The 21,704-nt window shown below is 52.0% G+C and overlaps 1 protein-coding gene across 4 annotated transcripts in view; it reads right to left on the reverse strand.

Annotated features, from left to right (window-relative positions):
* The window catches only part of KIFC3 (kinesin family member C3), a 35,557-nt gene extending 35,006 nt beyond the window's left edge, over positions 1–551 (reverse strand). For all 4 annotated transcript variants that reach the window (XM_060083255.1, XM_060083252.1, XM_060083251.1 and 1 more), the window contains exon 1: positions 467–551. The gene's annotated coding sequence lies outside the window, so the exon portion shown is untranslated. The remainder of the gene's footprint in view (positions 1–466) is intronic.
* Positions 552–21,704: the final 21,153 nt, after the last annotated feature.

The following is a 21,704-nucleotide window of genomic DNA, read 5'->3' on the forward strand; positions in this document are numbered from 1 at the left end:
CGGCCCAGGCCCTCCTTCCTAACCGGGGGCTGGCCCACCTCATCCCGGCCCTGCGAAGGGGAAAGTGAACTGCCCAGGGGACCTACGGGGTGGCAGGGCCCGAAGCTGCAGCCTTCAGGGGAGCCCTGCGGATGCAGGGACCTCTGCCAGGGGAGGGGGCGGCGCTGACGTGCACGCGGTTCCCCGGCAGTGTCCGGCTTTCCCGGGCCATTGAAATCGGAAAGGGGGTCCCGAGGCTGCTTGGATTCCAGGGGACATGCCGCCCCCATGCCCTGCTCGGCTCAGGCTGGACGGCGCAGGGGGTTGGTGGGCGGGATAGCGCAGGGCCGGGTCTCCGGGGCCCGGCCCTCCCTGCGCCCCCCAACAGGGCCGGGCAGGGGGATCCAGGACGCGGCACCCTGAACGATAGGCCGGGCGGAACCCGAGCTCCTAGCCCGTCCTCAGCCCGCCCGAGCCCCGGACTCACCGGCCTGGTGGAGGCAGGATCCCTGCGTCGCCGCAGCGCCCGGGGCTCGGCCCGGCCCTCCTGCGGGAGGCAGCTCCACGCCGCCGCCTCCTCGGCCCGCCCCGCTCCCGCCCCTGTCTGGCCCCTCCCGCACACTTTCCACAGGAAATGATTAACTCCGGCCGCCGCGGCGCGTTCCCATGGCAACCGGCTCAGACCCAGGTGGGGGGGTGGCGCGCGCACACGCACAAACTCACACTCGCACGTGGGGCCGCCCAGTCTGTTCAGACCTTCCCGTTGAGTGTCCCCACGCCCCACAGACGCCCGTGCACACGTGGGCTCTCACCCCTGGCGCACACGCACCTTCTACGTGCTCACAGTACACAGTATACGTGGCTCTCACGCGTGTTTGCACACATGCTCTAGTGAGTCCACATGAACACATTCACAGTTCTCACACACATCCCCGCTCTTTTGCACTTAAACTTACACTTTCGTTCTCACCCCCTCAAAGCCTAGTACTACAAAACTTTCACACACAGTAGTTACTACTCACAGGCATACTTACAAGTGTTCCCTGGCTACCCTTCACACACTCTCACAACCTCTAGTACACGTCTTCTTGACCTTCTAGCATGCACACTACACACACACTCTTACACAATCTAGCTAGTACGTGTGCACACTTGCACATTCTCACACATTTTCCACGTGCACTCACATTCCTGTATGGTGCTCAGACTTAACCCCATGCTTTCCCACAAATGCTGCACATGCACCTGAGTACACACATCCACTTGCACACGCTCACACACGTTCTCACACGCTCTCTGACTCTTTGTCACACTACAGCCTATACATGCTTTAACACCCCAGTACACGCTTCCACACACGTTCTAGTTAGTGCACACAGGCATGCACTGTCACACATTAGCACACGGGTTTTCACACACATTTCTCACTAGCTCTATTAGGAATACACAGGCCAGGTTGCCTGCCCAGCCAGGGCACCACCTGCTGCCCCCTGCTCCTCAGCCACCCTATTCCCCTCTCGCACCCCCCTCAATAGATAAACGTCTTGCAGAGCAGGGAAGCTGTTGGGATTTTTTAAGGTAAAATATTCCTTTGCATTCCAGTGAAAACACATTCAGAATGCAGCCGCTCTGGAGCAGGCAGCAGCTCCTGGTGTAGCCACAGACGGCCCTCCTCATAGGATGCCTCAGAAGAAGCCTGGGGAGGCCAGGCAGCCGCCGGCCAAGGAGAACCAGCTGACCCGGAGGAGCCACTCTGTTCTTTGTCTCCCAAACAGAGGCGGCATTTCACTCCAGTGTCAGCAGCAATATTCCCCCTCCAGGGTGCGGAAGGAGGAGAGAGAGAAGAAACTCAGAAGCCAGCCCCGTGCAGGCTGATGGTCCCGCAGACAATCCCGGGAGGGGCGCGCTGTGCCTCTTCCTGTTTAACAGGGGACAACGGCCCGATGGCCTGGGAGGAGCAAGGAGGGGACTGGAGGGGGGGCGTGCAGCTCCAGGTGGTTCTGTCTCTTGCTGCTGAGCAGGCGCTGGGCTGGCTGTCAAGAATCTCAACCAGAGACACAGCCAAGGTTCTGGGCCTCAGATTGTTCTGGATGCCAGACCAGGACACTCACAATCCCCCTACTGCAAGTGGGTACGTGTGTGTTTTATTTTCTCACTGAGATGTCCCAGTGCAGGCCCAATAGAGGGTGCCTGTCATGCTTCTGGAATGGTTCCCTGGAGAGAGAGATTTCTAGCTAACAACCCCAGATAATCCTCCCAATGGGAGAGCAGGCCATAATTTGAGAGGTACCTTCTCTGAATCCCCCTGCCTGCCCTCCAGACAGCACTGGTCAGGGGGACCGCAAGGTTGGATGAGGGCAAATTTTCTCTAGATTTCTGACCAAGGATCTCCCTTTGTTACAGACCTAGCATTTGATTGAGGAGGGCAGTGGGGTAGGAGTGTCTGTCTTTAAGTCCTGATATAGAACCGGAGGCCATGTCTTACTTGTGGTCTGTTCGTTGACATTAACTGCAGGTTCCTTCCAACAAAGCCAAAGCCAGATTTTTAAATTAATAATAACATTTATTGTTCTTTTTCTCTGATTACCAAAGTAATAGATGTTCATTGTAACCATAATCCCACCCACTTGAGATAAATGCTGCCAACATTTTAGTACAGTTTTTTTTCCCTCTGTGCACATAATAGCGACCATTTATCCACAGCTATCACTGTGCCAGGCACTGCACTGAGCTCTTTAAAAACAAGATCTCATGTAACCCCGAACACCCTTTGAGGTGGGTACCGTCATATCCTCCATTTTCGGGAGGGAAAACTGAGCCTCCTAAAGTTCATTCACAAACTCAGTGGGTGGTAGCGCTGAGATATGAACCCAACAGGTGTGTGTATATATACATATACACAAACATATAGCACTACTATACGTATATAGGTGCCGGAGTTTAAGTTCAAAGCACCTTGGGACTTCCCTGGTGGCACAGTGGTTAAGAATACGCCTGCCAATGCAGGGGACATGGGTTCAATCCCTGGTTCAGGAAGATCCCACATGCCGCAGAGCAACTACGCCCGTGCGCAACTACTGAGCCTGCGTGCTACAACTACTAAAACCTGCACGCCTAGAGCCCTGCTCTGCAACAAGAGAAGTCACCACAATGAGAAGCCCATGCACCGCGACGAAGAGTAGCCCCCGCTCACCACAACTAGAGAAAGCCTGCGCTTAGCAACGAAGACCCGACGCAGCCAAAAATAAACAAATTAAATAAATAAATTTAAAAAAATTTTCAAATCACCAGTGAAGGAAAAAGAAAATTGAGACATGTGAGGAAGCATTTTCCGAATTCCAGCAAACTCTGCCTTGAAATGCAAAACCGATTTGCTTCATGATTGTTGGAATTTAAGATTGCACAATGTCAGGAACTACATACCAATGACTTCAAGGTCATTTCTATCCCAGAAACTTCACTGATGGTTTGTTATGGAGGCTGCCAATTCTTCCTGGCCATACGGATAGTGAAGGATTTGCCAGAAACTCGGCCACCTCAACACTGAGGTCCTGAACTCATGAGTGAGGACTCTTGGACTCAGCCTTTGGCCTTGACCTTGACCTCCTGCCTACCTCCTGGCAGAGGCATAAGGGTCCCCGGGAGGGCCACAAGAATGCAGTAGCCAGAACACTACAGACCCATATCTACATCTACCCCATCCCTCGAGGTGGGGCATGAGGGACAACACCATTGTTGTTCAAAGGGCTTGAAACCCCTTAACTCTCAGGCATCCATCTGAGAGGTAGCCAAGGGCCTGAGGGTTCTTCTGCACAGAGGGCAGCAAAGAGGGGGCAATAACAAGCCAGACTGTTTAATCCGATTCTCGTAGCACCCCCGAGTAAAGCACACCTAAGATTTACATGATTTTCCAGTTTAAATGACTTGAGATTCGATCACCTCCAGGCCTTTGCAATGCCATTCTCCCTGCCCAGAAGGCCTCTCTCCTCACCCCACTCCCACCTGCCTCTACCCACATTCACCTGGCTGGCTCCTGCTGTCCTTCAAGTCCTTCAAGCTTAGAGGTCACCTTCCTTGACCCTCCCAGACACCACAGTCCCCTGACTGCTCACCCCATTGCAGAAACTCCCACACTGGATTATAAAGGCCTCTCCTATCTACAACATCATCTCCTTGAGGGCAGGGTCCTTTCCTGGCTTGATCACAGGTAAAGCCTCTGCTACAGATTCAGCTCCTACAGGCACTAGGTGCCTGGCATCCCATCAGTTTTCGCTGAATAAATAGCTAGATCACTTATAATTTCGAGGGAGAGAACAGGGTGCATTAAGCATATCCAAACAGACTTTCTTCCCATGTAAATTAACGATAAGTCTTATCAAAAGGAAGTTAAGTAAAAGGATCCTTAAGGAATTATTTCAATGTGGTAAGGAGCACCCTGCAGCTGTGAATAGGGTATCTGTGCACGATCCTGGATAACAGTTTCTGGAAGTCAGAGAATACCTTCTGGAGTTGAGTCACATAGTAAGTAATCCTGACTCAATTAGCCACTGTTTTGAAGCCACATTTTCCGGTAGCCCTGAAATAACCCCGTCATAGACAGCACAGAGAGAGCTGGGAAGATCCCAGAGGGACGGGCGGGGCTCTGCACCCAGCCCTGCAAGCATGCATCTTACTCCTCACCGGCAGCAGGACACAGGCCCTCAACCTCTGAGCATATCGGGGGGCTGGCCCTTGGCTCACACCTGCCAGCTCTGAGGAAGCCACACTCCTCTGTGGACGTGAAGGGGTTGGGTCTTGGACAACCCCGGGAGGCACTGTAAATCCTGTCTCTCTCCTCTGCTACAGACTCAGCTCCTACGGGCGCTCCGTACCCAATAGATATTTGAACAAATGGTACCTTTCTCTCCCTTCTCCATTTCCTGCTCCTTCTGTGCCCTCCCTGTCCAAGGGTGCCTTCTTTCCAAAAGCTGTATTAACTGGGGAAACAGTTCTCCCATTTCCAAACCAAGGCAACCCTCCCCTCAATAAAAACACCTTGCTCTAAAATCTCTAGACAGTGAGTGCCTCTCTGCATTTGGCAGGGAGATTGGACCCAGCAGCACTTCCCGGCTCTTAGGTGAGGGGGCACCTGAAGCCTCTTGATGACGAACTTGGCAGAGAGCCCCTGCCCGCAGCATTCCAGGGTAGAAAGCAAACCGGGGTTGGTTTCCGTTATCATTTCCCATCGTCTAAACAATGAGAGGAATGCAAACATCGAGGAGATAATGTAATTAAGCATCAGGTAATAGAAAGATTTCGGAAGGATGGCGATGGGAGATGAGCCCTGCCACCGCTGCCCTCCCTCTGAGTCAGCTCTTCCCTGGGATCATCCAGAAGCCTGGGCTCCCTCTCCCAAAAGCTCCCTCCCTGGCTTCTCTTCTTGCTTCTAAATCATTCTCTCTCCTTGTTCTAAGCCAAGACATGCATTATTAACATCATCTCCACTTTTTTCCCAACTTCCCCATTCATTTTTCCCCTCTGCTGCGAATTCTAGGTAGCTGAGGTTTTTTTTCTAACTTTAATTTTTAGTTTTCCTGCACAAGGGCAGGAGAAATCAAGAGAGGAGAAAGCACCCCCCTCTCCGCCAAATCCCACCACCCTTAAGTTATTCTCATTGGCTCAGATGTTCTTTCTGGTACTTGACTTTGAACAGACATTATTTCTGTATTAAGGGGAGACTGTATAGAGCAGTGGTTAAAAGTGGGTTTGGGGTCAGATGATCGTGGGTTGGAACCTTGGCTCTGTCGCTTCCTCCATGCCTCAGTTTCCTCCTGTGACAGTGGGGGTAGCAACAGTGCCTAACTCACTGGGCTGCCTTGAGAAGTAAATAAGAGCAAACATGTGACACCCAGAGCCTGGCGCACCAGCTGCGGTTATAGTGGAAGGCAGACCATGGATACAATTTTCTACTCTGCCTTTTTCTCACTTTAAATCATAGGCCAAGCATTTTCCAAGTTACGTTTTCCTACTGGGGCCTGCTCTTTTCTGAACTGCAGGTTCCAGACTGAGGATGAGGCCCAGGTCCCGTCCGACCTTGGGGTTACACTGTGTGGGGCACACCCGGCACTCTGTAAAAGTGACTGAAAAGAACAAACATTTTAAATGGCTGCATGATATTCCTCCGAACAGCTCTGCCCCGACTGAACTGGCCGTTCCATGGAATCAGATTATGTGAGTAGCTCCCATTTTTTCACATTTATAAATAGCATTGCTGCAACATCTCCCCACATGCAGCCTGTTCATTCCCTGGGGAGAGGGTGGGAGATGGGGGGAGAGTGGGGTTGTTAATTTCATAAAAATCTGAATAGTCTGAGCATTTTTTTTTTTTTACACTTTCTAAACATGTTGCCAGATTGCCATCAGAAGGGCTGTACCAAATTTACACTTTACACTGTCGCTGGCAGCATTTTGGACGAGAACTACTTTTCGTACTAATTTACAGTTTTTCTCTCGGATCTGGAATTCTCACCCAGGCTGGTTCCCCTGTGAGGCATGAGCCATATAAAAAGTCTGAGTGATGGCTGTCAGGGAGGGAAGTGTCTGGTTCCTTTGCTGGGTTTCTGTCTGCTGGGCTGGGCCAGGCTGAGAGCACTGAGCCAGCGCACCCCCTCCCTGCCTGCTCTTCGAACCCCCAGACACTTTCCCAGGTGGGTTCTGGAACATCCCACAACCCTGGAAGATTCTGCTCAGGCGGCCACCAGCATTACTAAGGTTATCCCTGCTCCGACACCAGCCTGCAACTGCATTCTTGCTTCTTGCAAGAAGTCAATCAACCATTTCTACAAAGAAAATCCCTCAAGAGACCCTGGCGTCTGCAATCAGCTTTCCATTCTTGGGGGGCAGGAGGGGGGCGCACAGAGGCAGCAGCCGGGTGAGGGCAGCCGTGTTTTCCCAAGAACTGCAGCCACGGCCCCTGAATACCCTGCCAGCCTCCTGGCACTGCCAGCGCATCTCACCCAGGTTCCGCGGCAGCCCCGCGGCCTCTTGCCCAGCCTCTGGGGGTGGCCCTTGTTTGCAAACAGCCATGGGAAGTTTTGACACTGCTGATTAACCAGACTCCCACAGTTCTGGGTTATTAGTCATCACGACAAGTCTCAACCTTCCACCTGCCCTGACGACATCACCAGCTTCCAGGTGACAGGGAAGAAGTGACTAGGACCTTGGTAGTTTCAGTGGCATACATCGTCATCTTCACAGGGGAAGGGGAGGACTGCCACCCATCCCAAACAACCAGCAGGGTTGGAATGCCAGGGTGGGAAGTTAATTCGATTTAGCTTGCTTCTGCTGAGGGACTGGGCTAAACTCTACGTATAGGATTGCTTTGGATTTCATTTAATCCTCACAACAGTATGTGCGGTGGGTATTATAATTCCTATTTTACAGATGGAAAAACTGGGGTACTACGTTCTAAGAGTGGCTAGGCCCAGGAATGAGTTGGGGGCAGCCAGGGGAAGGCAGCTTGGAGTGTTGGGAAAGGTGGGTACTCCAGGCCAGGAGCTGTGTTCCCAACCACTGCGTGACCAGATTTCTTCCCCTCTCTGGGTCTCACATCCCTCCCTGGGTAAATGAGGAGGATGATCTGGTCGACTTTCCAGTACTAAAGCCATGAGGGAGAGAGTGGGCAAGTTGGAAGGGATGACTGTGTGATTCTAAGGTTCTGCTCCCTGAGGTCCTGGCCCGAGGAAGGGGTAATTCCAGCTGCGAACCTGGGGCTCTGGCCTCACTGTTTACAGTTGCTTCACAAATGAATGCCAGGAGAAGAAAGGAGATGAGTGGTTGCCAGGGGCTGGGAGGTGGGGAAAATGGGGAGTGACTGCTAATGGGGTTCCTTTTGGGGGTGATGAAATGTTCTCAAACTAGATTATGGGGATGGTTGCACAATTCTGCAACTATACTAAAAACCGTTGAATTGTACACTTTAAGTGAGTGAATTGTATGGTTTGTTAATTACATTTCAGTAAAGCTGTTTAAGAGAGGAAGGAAGGGAGGGAGGGAAGAAAAGAAGGTAGGAAGGAAGTAAAGGGAAGGGAGAGGGGCGGAGGAAGGAAGACCGTACAGAGGTTGGGCCAGAGCTGCCTTTGAGATTTGCCTCCTGGGAGTGGGCCCTCACACCCAGCACCTCCCCAGTCACCCCTCCTCCAAGTACCCCGAGCCTCAGAAAGGAATGTATGGAGACACCTAAGTGGCAGGTGATGGCTCCAGATTCCAACCAGAAGTAATGGGAGCCTCTGACCTCAGAGGCGTAAGGAGTCAAGAATCAAAGAGCAGGTGTGGGCCTGGAGGGTTGGGGGATCGGCGGAGGGTGGCAAGAAGATGGATGGAGGCCACAGGAGGGCTAGTGGCAAGGAGGAGACCCTGAGGGTCAGGGCGAGGCGTGGCTCCATCAAGGAAGCCCAGGAAACAGAGAGCCTGGGCTGGCCAGGGCCTCTGTCGGTGGCCTGAAAACATTGTGGCACCCCAGAAAGTGTGCGTAGGAAGCACCTGCGGCTCCTGGGGGCCCCTCACACTGGTACAGTTGTATTCTGCCTGGCACCAATGTAGTCGCAGGCAGATGCAGCCATCCCAGGGGCAACGTTGACCCAGACTTGACCCCGAACCCGGTGCACAGGCACAAGGGGACCCAGAATGAGAGCAAAACTGGCCAATAAGAGTGAAGAGCTCATTCCACTTCTGCTGTTAGGGCAACTTATTGCTGAAAGAGGAGACTCCCAGAGGGTCTTAGAGGCACAGCTTCCCCGTCTAAATCTCCAAAGGCAGACAACCCAGGAAGCACCTCCTCCCAGATGAACCTCCCCCGTCCACTCAGGCACATCCCCTTAGGCCCACCTCTTTGGGCAAATGGCAGTGGACGGCCCAGCCATAAGGGAACAAAGGAAATTCCATCTTGGAGACTGCCTCTGAGAGTCCTAGCCCTGGGGTCAAACCCACGTGCCTGGCAGCCAAGCTGGTAGAGGCTGAGGGGATCTATCCCGAGGCTGAGGGTTCCTGCCTTATTCCTCCGGCCCTGGGGTACACATGCTGCTATTGGTCCCACTCTGTGGATGTGACCCCAGGCAGGCTGGCTCCGGAGGCCAGGTCTTGAACCACTGTACCATACAGCCTCTCCAGGGTACAGCCGGTGGGGTCCTTGTCACCCCGTGTCAATCCTCAGCATGCATTCAAGGCTCTTTGCCATCTGCCTGCAGCTGACCTGCCCAGCCCTCTCTCCCGCTGCTCCGCCCAAGGCACCCTCCTTCTGTTCCCTGAGTTTACCATGTGTCCGTGCCTCCCTGCCCTTGCACGTGCTGTTACCTCCATGATGACAGCCCATTCACCTAGTGAGGCCCAGTAGAAATATCATCTCCTCCATGGGACCTTCCTGGTACTCCCAGGACCATCTGCTCTTCCCTTAGTACACTCAATTGGAGCGAGTAGGGGACTTATCAGTCTCCTCCATTACCCTAGAGCTCCCTGATTCAGGCCCCCATGCTGTGTGACCTTGGTTAAGGTACTCAACCTCTCTGAGCCTCTGTATCCTCATAAATGGCTGCCTTAATTATAATAGTTATTATTATTCTGGGTAATATTTACTGTGCACTTACTATGTGCCAGGCACTATGTACTAAGTACTTTATGAGCAAGATCTCATTCAATCCTTATAGCACCTTAGGAGGTGGGTATTATTATTACCCTTTGTTACAGATAGAGATTACTGTTAGGATTACTGCCATTATCATGATTGCTATTCTTTCTTCTGCCACAAAGCCTAGCATGCAGCAGATACTCAAATCCTGTTTGTTTAAGTCAAGTGTGGATAAAAATAGAAGGGGACTTAGATAGGAGAAGAGTTCCAGAAACATGGCCGTACAGACGCTCCAGAATGTTCAGGCCTAGCCTTGTCCTGGCTGGGATAATACCATCTCTGGAGCCCGATGCTGGCAGATAGTTGAGGCCGGGGACCTGGGGTGGCCTGCTTTTGCTTCTCCCACCAGCCCTGTCTTTACCCACAGAAACAGACTCTGCCCAAACCAGGCCTGCAATACTCAGAGCCCCACAGCGAACAGGCCTCCTGGGTAAATGGTGACTGAGGCTCTGGAGGTCCTGGGTGTCTGGCTGGTGGCAGAATTTGTGCATATTTGTAACCAGAATAGCTTCAGGGTTGGCTCTGCCAGCTCAAGGCCAAAGGTGCAGAGTGCCCTGTGTGTCCATGCTCCAAGCTCCACTGCCCCAGTGTTTTCTAGGAACCCTCGCTCCAAATTTTTCCTGGAAGCCCCAGGGGCTGCTTGCGAGGTTCTTTGCCCATCATTCCCACCAGCTGATCTGGGACCACATCAGCATCTGGCCTGACTGTCTGACCAGGATTCCCTCCAAGACCAATGCAGATACCTTAGCCCCCATCACCAGAGAGGCTGGGGGTTGCCCTAAAAAGGTGCTGCACGTGATGTTGGAAACATAGGCTCTGACAATGAAAGTGAGGGGCACACACCCGAGAAAAGCTCCATTCAGGGCTTGGGGGAAGGGGAGAAATATCTACTGTCTCAATTATGCCCAGCCATGCTTGTCCCATGGCAAAGTTGCCTGGGTTCATGGCACCACAGTGTCCTTCTGACATACCACCAATACCTCCAAGACCCCAGATTCCTTTCCTTGCCTCCGCCTAACCTGGGCACACATGCAGTGCTTGGTGCCTGGATTAAGTCTGTGCCCTGTGGTGAGATCTGCCCCAGACAACCCAGCGTGCATTCATACAATGGACTAAGCTGGGCTGCCCAGCAGACAGGCTTTCACAGCCTTGAACTTCAGCTGGGTTAGTCCCTTTTCCCCTCGCGGCCTCCACGGCCCTGATGTAAATTAGTGGACATAAACAGGAAAGGATGTGGTCAAACCCCCCAGCGTTCAACCTGCTACTCAGTCATTCATGGTGGGGCACATTTGAGGGAGGGCACCTCCACTTCTGATCACCCCTCAAATCCTCAAAACATCCCCATCTATCGGTGAGAAAACCGAGGCCCTAAAAGATCAAGTGGTCAGTCAAGGAAAGTGCCAGACCAGGTATTCTGAGGCTACTTCTCTCCACTGCCCACTGACCTGAAACCCCGACATTGACACTGCTTGCCCCAGACCCAGAAGTTGTGACAGGCCCCCAACGAGGGTGGGAAGTGAAGTCAGATCTGTCCTCGAGAGTCTGAAGGACCCCAGGGGCCTGTGTGTCCCTGCCTTCCTGCCAAGGAAGGGCCTCAGAAGACCCGCCTCCAGTGGCTGAACAGAAGCCGGGCAGAAGGCAAGAGATCTGACTGACACAGGGGAAACTCTGGGCTCAGAACTGCCAAAGTGAGTCGCAACTGACATTCCTCGTCTACAAGTTACAAAACCACAACAAGCTGTGGAGTGACAGCCGGCTGCCCGAGGGTCAGAGGAATGTTGTTGCCAGACAGGTTGATGAGCCATCTGCTGAGGCAGGCTCCGGAAACCAGGCCTGGGCTGTCGCCACACCAGGTGACTCCCAGGAGGCCAGCCACCTGACCTCACCCCCAGCAAGGTCTAAGGTGGAGAGACTGCAGGGCTTTCCCCCAACCAAGTCTGTAGCCATGACAACCTACTTTAAACCATTAATAAAGATAATTATAGGGACTTCCCTGGTGGCTCAGTGGTTAAGAATCCGCCTGTCAGTGCAGGGGACACAGGTTCAATTCCTGGTCTGGGAAGATCCCACATGCCGCGGCGCAACTAAGCTCGAGCACCACAACTACTGAAGCCCTAGAGCCCATGCTGTGCAACAAGAGAAGCCACCACAATGAGAAGCCCGCACACTGCAATGAAGAGCAGGCTCAGCGCAACTAGAGAAAGCCTGCGGGCAGCAACGAAGACCCAGCGCAGCCAAAAAAAAAAAAAAAAAGAAAGATAATTATAGGCATGATAACAATAATAATAATGTCTAACCTTTCTGCAGCACTTAGTACATGCCAGGGACCACACTGGACACTTTTTCTGGATCTTCACGTGTATTAGTTTCCTGTGGCTGCTATAATAAATTACCACAAACTGGAAGGTTTAAACAAAAGACGTTTATCCTCTCCCAGTTCTGGAAGCTAAAGGTCAGAATTCAAGGTGGCAGCGGAGGCACATTCCCTCTGAGGCTCTAGGGAAGGATCCTTTGCCTCTTCCAGCTTTTGGTGGTTGCTGGCCATCCTTGGTGTTCCTTGGCTTGTAGATGGATTATTCCAATCTTTGTCTCCATCTCCACATCGTGTTCTCCTCTCTGTGTGTCTGTTCAAATTTTCTTCTTCTTATAAGGACAAGAGTTGTATGGGATTAGGGCCCACTCTAATCCAGTATGACCTCCTCTTACTCAATTGCCTCTGCAAAGACCCTATTTCCAAACAAGGTCACGTTCACAGGTCCCAAATAAACGTGAGTGTGTAGGAGACACTATTCAACCTACTGTATCACAAGTAATCCTCCCAACAACCCTGGTGCTGCTCTTATCTCCGTCTTACAGATAACAAAACTGAGGTTCAGAGAGGTTAAACAACTTGCCTGAAGTCACACAGCCGGGACCAGAACCCTGTCTGTCTGATTCTAGAACCCACACGATATTGTCCCAAGCATCATCCTCATTACCGCCTCCTCACAGGGCCCAGTGGTTCAATGTTCACAAAGCTTCTCCTGGCCATTGTCACATCTTGCCACCACAATCTCGAGGGGGCTGGTTTGCAGTTTACAAAGGAAACAGAGACTCCATTAATTAACCTGACCAAGGTCACACAGCTAAAGAGTGGCAGTCTTTCAAACATGGGTCCAGCACTCTCCACGATGTAGGCTCCAAATGGGGGTCTAACGGGAACATTCCAGGGCTTTGTCAAGTCAGTGGAGCCTATTTCCCCAGCGTGATCAATGGCTGCGCTGTGTTTACTGATAACACCCTCTTCGGCTACACCTGCCAAGCTCATAAAAGGTATTGTAAATCTGCGGTTTAAATTCACCTCCTCAGGTTTCAGCCCCTTGTCCAGGGCTATTCTCTGCCAGCAGCAAGGCCAGCTGTTTGAGTGGTTACATAGCAGAGAAAAAGCAGGTCAAGAATCCATGAGGCCCTCACAGCTCACATCTGAGCCTCAGGGCCTGGGCTGTGGCAAGAGATGAGATGGGCACCGTTCATCCCTCATCCCGTTGCTCCCAGCTGAGAAGGGGTGAGACACAGATACAGCCTCGTTATCCAGGTGCCAGTCATGGCTCCAGGCACCAACAAGCTTCTTCCATTAACCCACATGGGTACCCATGAAGTCGGTGCTACCGGTAGCCCCGCTTTTCCAGAGGAGGAAACAGGCTCAGAGGAAGGCCACACTCTGCTGGTGAGTGGCCACACCAGGACTTGGTCCCAGATCTGCTTGAGTCCAGAGCCCCAGTCTTGGTCTCTGCAGGAGGCACATCCAGGGAGGCCTGGAGTCTGCGAGTGGCCACTGTGATAGAAGCACCTTAGAGCTTGCAAGGGACAGAGTGGGGCTGGAAGGGATTTGAGAGAGGGAGGCCAGGCCTGAGGCCCAGGATGCCCAGTGAGTCAGTGTGTTCTGGAGCCAAGCAGGGCAAGGGAGGGATGCTAATGGGCACAGGCAGGACCCTGGAGGACCTCCCTCTGACCCACCTGCAAGAGCCAGAGAGATTTAACACGAAAAGGAGACCACATCACCTTCTGACTCTAAAAGCACCAGTAGGGCTTCCCTGGTGGAGCAGTGGTTAAGAGTCCGCCTGCTGATGCAGGGGACACGGGTTTGTGCCCCGGTCCAGGAAGATCCCACATGCCGCGGAGCGGCTGGGCCCGTGAGCCATGGCCTCTGAGCCTGCGCATCCGGAGCCTGTGCTCCGCAACGGGAGAGGCCACAACAGTGAGAGGCCCGCGTACCGTCAAAAAAAAAAAAAAGCACCAGTGGCTTCCCATGAAGCTTACAACAGAATCCAAACTCCTTACTGTGGCTGACAAGGCCCTGCAGTGCTGGCCTGATGATCTCCCTCAGCTCAGTTCTGCTCCAGCCACACAGGCTTCCTTCTTGTTCCCTAAACATGCCACGGGGCCTTTGCACTTGCTGTTCTCTCTGCTTAGAATGCTGTTCCCCTCAAGAAAAATGGTACAGATGAACTGGTTTGCAGGGCAGAAATTGAGACACAGATGTAGAGAACAAACGTATGGACACCAAGGGGGGAAAGCGCCGGCGGGTGGTGGTGGTGTGTGATGAACTGGGAGATTGGGACTGACACGTATACACTGATGTGTATAAAATGGATGACTAATAAGAACCTGCTGTATAAAAAAATTAATTAAATTAAAAAAAAATAAAGAATGCTGTTCCCTGAACTCTGTGCGTGCTGCGTCCTCATCCTTAGACTCTCAGCTCAGCTGTCCCCTCCTCAGAGTGGCTTCCCCTGGCCACCAGTCCAGAGTCAGTAACCCCCAGTTATTCTCTATGCAATCCCCTTGTTTTCTTTTCTTCTTAGCACGTATTGCATCTTGCATTTGCTGTTTGTTTATTGTTTGCCCCTTAATCGTCTTTCTGCCATGAAGCCAAGGACTTTATCTTGTTCCCTGCTGGTCCCAGTACCTAGCACAGTGCCTTAGCCATAGTAGATGCCCAGTGGATATTTGTTGAATGAGTAAATGAATAAATTCTCTAGAAATGTGGAATCAAAGACGGATCACCCAGAGAAAGACCCGGGAACATACTGAGCCGACAGTTGTGATGGGATGAGAAGAGGAGCCCAAGATCAAGGCCTGAGTGGAAGCTGCTGGGGAAATCCTGGGAGAAGAGAGAAGTGTGTGAGCCACAAGGGGCCAGCCTGACTGCAAACAAGGGCAGAAATGCATGGAAAGGAGGTAGTTTTCTCAAGAGCAGTGCAGACAGAACTCATGGCCAACCAGCTGGCATATGAGATGAGGGAGAGGCTGGTAAGAGCTTAAGGGTGATTTGTCAGGGTGACAAGCAAAAGGTAGGCCCCCAAGGTCCATTCATTTATTCATTCATTCATAGGTATCAAATACCTACCATGTACAGTGAGTGAGGATGGCTGTTCTGGAGGGAGCAGGGACAGGGTCAGAGTAAAGGAGGTAGGGGCTACCTGGGGCTGCTGGGCCTTAAGCCAGGGGGACTTCCTGGAAGAGGGTGACCAGCCCCTGTGAGAGGATGCTCTACCTCAGGCTGCAGCTCCGGGCAGAGGCAGGAAGGGGAGCCAGGTGACTCTCTGCTGCTTCAGCTCCAGCCACAGCCACAGCCACCAGACCAGAGAGGGTTCATCAGTTCATATCCTGCTCCAACCCATAACAGGGACTCAGATCAGAAGTTCACCTTTAGCCTCAAAGGTGAACTTTCACCCCATAAGCCTCGGCACCCATTTGCTCACAATCTCAAGGTTCTGAAGGCTAATTGCCCCCTCCTTTCTCCTAGGCCTGGGGAAAGTCGAAGGGTGAGCCATCTTATCTTGATAGGTGTATGGGGGACAGTTCTGGGTAGGGGATGGCTGGGGACCTTGACAACGATTTGCTGACCTCAGAGTTCCAGAAATTAAAAGAAACAACACCAGCAAGTAAAATACCAAGAAAACTCCCCAGGCCACGATGGTCCAGCGGTTAGGAGCTTGGGCTCTGGGGTTAAAATCCAGGCCCACCTCTCTCTGGCTGAACCACCTCAGGCAAGCCCCTTAACCTCTCTGATCCTGTTTTCCTCGTGTGCAAAATGAGCATAATCATATCACTTATCCTTCAAAGGGTAGTTGAAGAGATGAACAAGATAAGGTATGGGAAGAGCCTAGTACACGGTGGGCACTCAATACATGGTAACACTTATTAGGGGGCCAGTTACACGGCAGGCACTGCTGGAGGGTCCTTCATCCTACAAAATACCTGGCCTGTCCTCTTCAAAAACGTCAACATCATGAAATACAAAGAAAAAACTCAGGCACTGTTGCAGGTGGAAGGGACCTAAATAGACATGACAACTCAAGGCAACACATGGACTTGCGTTTCCTTTCACCATAAAGGGCATTATTGGGAAAGTTGATGAAATCCCAATATGGTCTGACAATTAGATAGTAGTGTTGTTTCAGAATTAAGTTGCTGATTGGGATCATTGTACAGAAGTTATAATTTCTTATTTTTAGGAAATGTACAGTGAAGTGTAAAGTAAAAAGTCATCACGTCTGCAACTTCAGGGAGAGAGAAAAGGATAAAGCAAATGTAAAATGTTTATACTTGGGGCATCTAGGTGGAAGGTATCTGGGAATTCTTTGTATTAGTCTTGCAACTTTTCTGTAAAGTCTATGATTATGGAAGAAAAGAAAAGAAAAAAAAAGAAAAGAAAAGAAAGAGAAAGAAAGAAAGAAAGAAAGAAGGGAGGGAGGGAGGGAAGAAAGAGAGAGAGAGGTAGGAAGGAAGGAAGGAAGGAAAGAAAGGAAGGAAGGAAGGAAGGAAGAAGGGAGGGAGGGAGGGAGGGAGAGAAGATGGAAAGAAGAAAAGAAAAGAAAGAAAGAAAAGGATGCAGAGAGTCCCGGCATGTCCGTCTGGTGGCAGGCTTCCAGGGAGGGTGATCAGCCATCCAAGTCTGCCTGGGACTATTCTGGTTTTAGCACTGAAAGTCATGCATCCTGGGAAATCCCTCAGTCCTGTGTGAACTGGGATGGTGTGTTGCCTACTTCCAGATGAACCTTGTGGATGAATACCGTGGGCCTCTGTGGGTCCAGTGGGCCTCCCTGCCATGGCGGGGGCCCCAAGGTTGCCTCTTTGGTGGGGGGCAGGTTTGCGACGAGTGGGCAGAGTGCAGGCTGGACGCCTCATTCCACGCAACAAGAGCCAGGCCAGTGACTTCCTGGCAATTAAGGTGTTCTCCTCAGAGGACAAGATTTCAAAGTGGCCAAGTAGCTCTGTGCCTTGAGGCCCCAAGAGTGGAATGAAGCAGATGGTGAGGCCAGCCCCACCCCACTGACATCTCTTGACCAGTTGCTCGCTTAGCCTCAGGCAAATAGTTAACCCGCAGCTGAAGCCTGCTCAGCTATCACTGTGACCGGAACCCAACGTGTGAAGGATGGATGGACACCAGGCCTGTGGAACTGTCAGCAAGGCACTTCATGGCTGAGGAATGTGGCCTACAGCACAGCTCACACAGCCCAGCCTGCCTGGCAGGTTGACTGCTGCCTGGGGCGGGCCCGTAGGCAATCCGGGCTGCTCAGTTACACGACGACCTGACCTGCAGGTGGACTTCCTTCCTGGGTCAGGCAGGGCAAAGGCACCTCTGTCGGTCCTCACGAGTCACTGCCCAGTCCCCTCCCTCCTGTCCCTCCCCAGCAGATGCCAAGGGTCTATGCTATAGCTCCCCCAGCCTTGAAGGGCTCTGAGGTGGGGTTTGCACACATGCTTTGAGCTCCATCCATGAAAGCCCTAGACCCCACGATTACGACGAGGATACCAGCTTGCGGGCGGCAGGCTGTCAAACGGGTGCCCTGCAAGGAGGGCACCCATCCACTGAACTCCCCTAGCCGCTGCGGGGCCAGCTGTGAGTCAGCCTTTGACCTCAGCCCCCTTCTTAATTTAGAAGAGCAGCAGCTGCCCACCCAAATTAGCCCCTTGTTCAGCATCCGTTCCTCCATTCACATGCCTCTCTGCTCAGGTTCTTTAGAAAATCAAGTCGGCATGTTGAACGACCCTGGGGGGTTGTCCTCTTGTTGGACTGTTTTTGCACCAGACGATTTCAAACAGTACAAACTCTAGTGAAAGTTTCCCTTTCACGCCTGGCCTCTATCCCCAAATTCACTTCCTCTGAGATGGTCATTGTGACCAATGGCTGGTGGATCCTTCCAAGAGACAGTCCCCACATACAAGCTCACGCTAAGAAATGCCGGTTCCCCAACAAACGTCAGCACAGCACACATACTGTTGGGCACTTTGCTTTTCTTACTTCACCCTCCTGGACAGCCCTCCAGCTCATACACAGAGACTTGCCCCTTACCGTTGCATAAAGGGTGAACACACCCAAATGATTTATCCAGTCTCTGCTGACGAATAATCGAGTTATTTCTAGTCTTTCGCAACCACAAACAATGCTTCCAGAAACGTTCTTATCCCTGGATCTTTGCTGTCACTTACAAGTAGTCATAGATATTTCTAAAAGTCGAATGGCTAGCATTATCTTTTTTAATTTTGGGGTAGGAACCATCAACTCCTTTGAGAATCTAATGACAAATTAAAAATCCTTTCTCCAGAAAAAAACCTTTGCAATGACTTTGCATTCGATTTCTGGAGGGAGGCTCTCAGATGCCACATTAAGTCACCGTATAGGGGGAAAGAACACGTGTAAGAAAATTGTATCCGACCATCGCTTCTGTGTATGTGTATAGATTTGGTCATGATACAGGAAGCCACCAGTTTGTTCCACTGACAGCCACAGAAACAGCCAGCAGAGTTCAGTTCAAATTCCAGAAGTCAGATTCCTTATCACGCTTTGTCCACCAGGGTACATACCTCCTGAGCTTGTCATGTTCCTTGACCTCAGCTCCCCAGAACGGGGCTGTGGGATGGGCGTGCTGGGCTGGGGCTGCTCCTCCCAGCAGCCACGGGGGCCCTGGACCCCACAGACCCTTCCTGCAGCTGCCTTCTCGCCTCGAGATGTGAAACCAGACCCCGCGCCTGGAAGGCTCCGGAGCTCACACGCTCAGTTAGGTATTAATATTTTATGCCGGCAGCCAATGAGGACTTGGGTTAACAACAGTCTCTCCAGGAAAGCACCGTCCAAAGAGCACAAACTCCATCACCTCTCAGTGAGGATTCACATCGGACTAAAGGGAATCCACTAGAGAAAAGCTAAAAGGAAACAGAGCTGGGAGCAGCTTGTGGCTGGTCAGAGTCTGGGGTCAACGGGCTCAGGGTCTGAGCTTGGGGCCCTCGAGAGGCAGGAGCTTCCCTTGGGCCGTGGCCATGTGCTGGTGTCCAGCTGGCTCTAAGGCCAAGGGCACTGTCCACAGTGAGGACATGGCAAGAGCTGAAGCCAGAGAGCCAAGGGCCCTGGCTGACTGTCTCCCAGGCCACTCCCCTGACAGAGCTTCACACAAGGCCATTTCCACAAATCCAGAGCAGAGCCAAAGAGCCGCCTGGCCGGTGCCTGGCTCAGAGGAGGCATTCAACACCTGTTATCCCTCCCGTCCTTCCCTCTTTCCTTCAAAGTTCCTGGAGCTCAAACTCGCTGCAGAGCCTCATGCTGCCCGTACAACCCGTCCTGGGGATTTTCGGGATGACAGCCTCCCGGTACAAGCCCGAGGAGAACTCATCAACAGCCAGGAGGCCATGGATGGTCAGGAACTCCCCTGTGCTCCCTGAGCTACAAACCTTCCAGTGGGAAGTTTGGAGAAGAAGGAACTGAGAACTCCCATTTCCGGAAGCCCATGTAAGTTCTAGAAGGTTCTGTTCTGAAGGCTAAAGCCATTTTGCCATCCATGGCTCAGGCACTGAGAAAAAATTACCTAACGTCTACTGAGGACTCACTGCATACCAGGTAGCGACATAAGCGTTTCCAGGTGTGTTCACTTTTATCCCTCCAACAGCCCCTTGATGTGAGTTCTAGGGTTATCCCGCTTGGATTTGTAGCTCAGGCAGCTCTGCCCGGGACCCCTGGGGGCTTTCCCCTGAGCGGCTTCCTGAAGGAGAAGGGAGGAGAGAACAGCTCCACGCCCTTCCTCCTGCTCAGGATGGAGCCCCGGGTGTGCTGTCACTGCTTTACCTATGTCATCGTGCCACCTTTGCAATTGCCCCGTGAGGTACAAAGTGTGTTTATGTCCCTTTCACAGGTGAGGAAGCCGACCTGAAGTCAACCTGCCCAGCAGCTCGGTGGCAGAGCTGGGATTCGGCCACAGGCTGGCGGTCAAAAGCCAGGCCCTCGTTGGGCACTGCACGCTGCAGTCCACGTGGGGACGTGGCCTTGAGGAAACAAAGCAAGGAGGGGGAAAGCTTTTGCAACATGGACGGCGGGAGCTACGTTTGCAGTAAAGTCTGGTCCGCGTCTTTGCCAAGATCTGCTTGTAACTGTCTCCCTGAAGAGACAGCCTGGGGTGAGGCTTAACGGCTCTGGGCTGGGGTCCGAGCCTGGGTTTCTCGTCCCGGCTCTGCCCTGACAGATCCAGTCTCTCCACAGGCCTGGGCAGAGGGCAGGCTCTGCCCACCCTTCTGGCCGTGATGCTTTGTGATGCAGGAGTGGGAAGCAGGGCTGAAGACAGAAACCCTCACCCATACTGACCTTTGAATATGTGCCTGAGGAACAGCCCAGCCCCAGGGAAGCTACTCAGTCCGCCTTGACAGCAAGCCCATCACCCCCGCCCCCCAGCAGAGCGCAGGGACAGCAGCACCTCTGAATGAGCACTAACTAGATGCCAGGGGCTGGGGCTACTTCTATGCAAGCTGCTTGCTATGGATCAAAGCAGACGCTGTCACTACACCCATCTTACAGATGAGGAAACCAAGGCTCAGGAAAGTCAAACAACTAGCTCAAGTTCATCACAAACCCAGTAAAGCAACAAGACCAACATATCCAGTAGGTGCAGGAGACACAGTGCCCAAGACCTACAGTACTTTTCGGGGACCGTGAAAATATTATAATTTCACTTAAAATCAGATGGAAAAAAATAAACATTCAGGATGAAGAAAATGGTTTAACATATAACAAAATATTTACCTTTACGCCAACATCGCAGTAAATATATTTTTAGATTTTTCTTTTTAAACAAAAAGAGAAAGGGATCCACAAAGGCAAAAGTACCTAGGGCTTGTGAAAGTTATGGTGCTGAACCTTGAACCTAGATCCATCCCCTCTTAAAGCCAGAGCTACCAAAGAACCTTCCAGCCTCTCCCCTGGTGTCAAAGGAACAGCACTCGGGAATTCCCTGGCAGTTCAGTGGTTAGCACTCGGCACTTTTGCTGTCGGGCCCTGGGTTCAGTCCCTGGTCGGGGAACTAAGATCCTGCAGGCTGAGCAGCACAGCCAAAAAAAAAAAAGGAATAGCATCCAGGGCCATCCTGGGAGCTGCAGCGTGCACCAGTCCCTGAGAAGGCCACAGCCAGAACAGCCACTCAGCCACGGACACTCACCCTACTCGTCACTATCCCTGGTGGGCAGGCCACCCAAGCTTAATTCTTGCCCTCCAAGAAGCTATTGGAACAGAGCAGCCATGTTTCAGGGGCCGAGTCATTCATGGGGAGAACGTGAGCCCCTGGAGGTGCCTGCCTGGGAGAAGCAGAAGAATGACAAAGATCATCTGGAAAAACATTCCAGCTTTTCTTCCTCACCTGAAGAATACAATAGATAGATAGCCTGGACTGTGGGAATTCTGTTTGAAAGACTTGGTATAGCCCAGGTGGACAGAGAGTCACACATACCTGGGTTTGGGTCCCCACTCTGTCATTTAGTTTGCTGTGTGACCTTGAGAAAGTTACTTTACTTCTCTGACTCTGTTTTCCCTTCTGGAAAGTGGAATAATAACAACTCCCCTTCCTCCATACACATACCCCAATAGGGTTGTAGTGAGAATTGGTGGAAATAAAATGCTTTCTATATAGAAAATCACTGCAACTAGTAAAAGCCAGAAGAATATTCATTTGTTTGGGAAAGAAAAAAAAAATTGATCCCAACATCCCTAGGGTCTTGAGTAACCAAAGCCACCGTAACCTAGGCCACACCGTGAGGTCAG

The sequence above is a fragment of the Mesoplodon densirostris genome, chromosome 19, assembly GCF_025265405.1.
Source record: "Mesoplodon densirostris isolate mMesDen1 chromosome 19, mMesDen1 primary haplotype, whole genome shotgun sequence".
Classification (NCBI taxonomy): domain Eukaryota; kingdom Metazoa; phylum Chordata; class Mammalia; order Artiodactyla; family Ziphiidae; genus Mesoplodon; species Mesoplodon densirostris.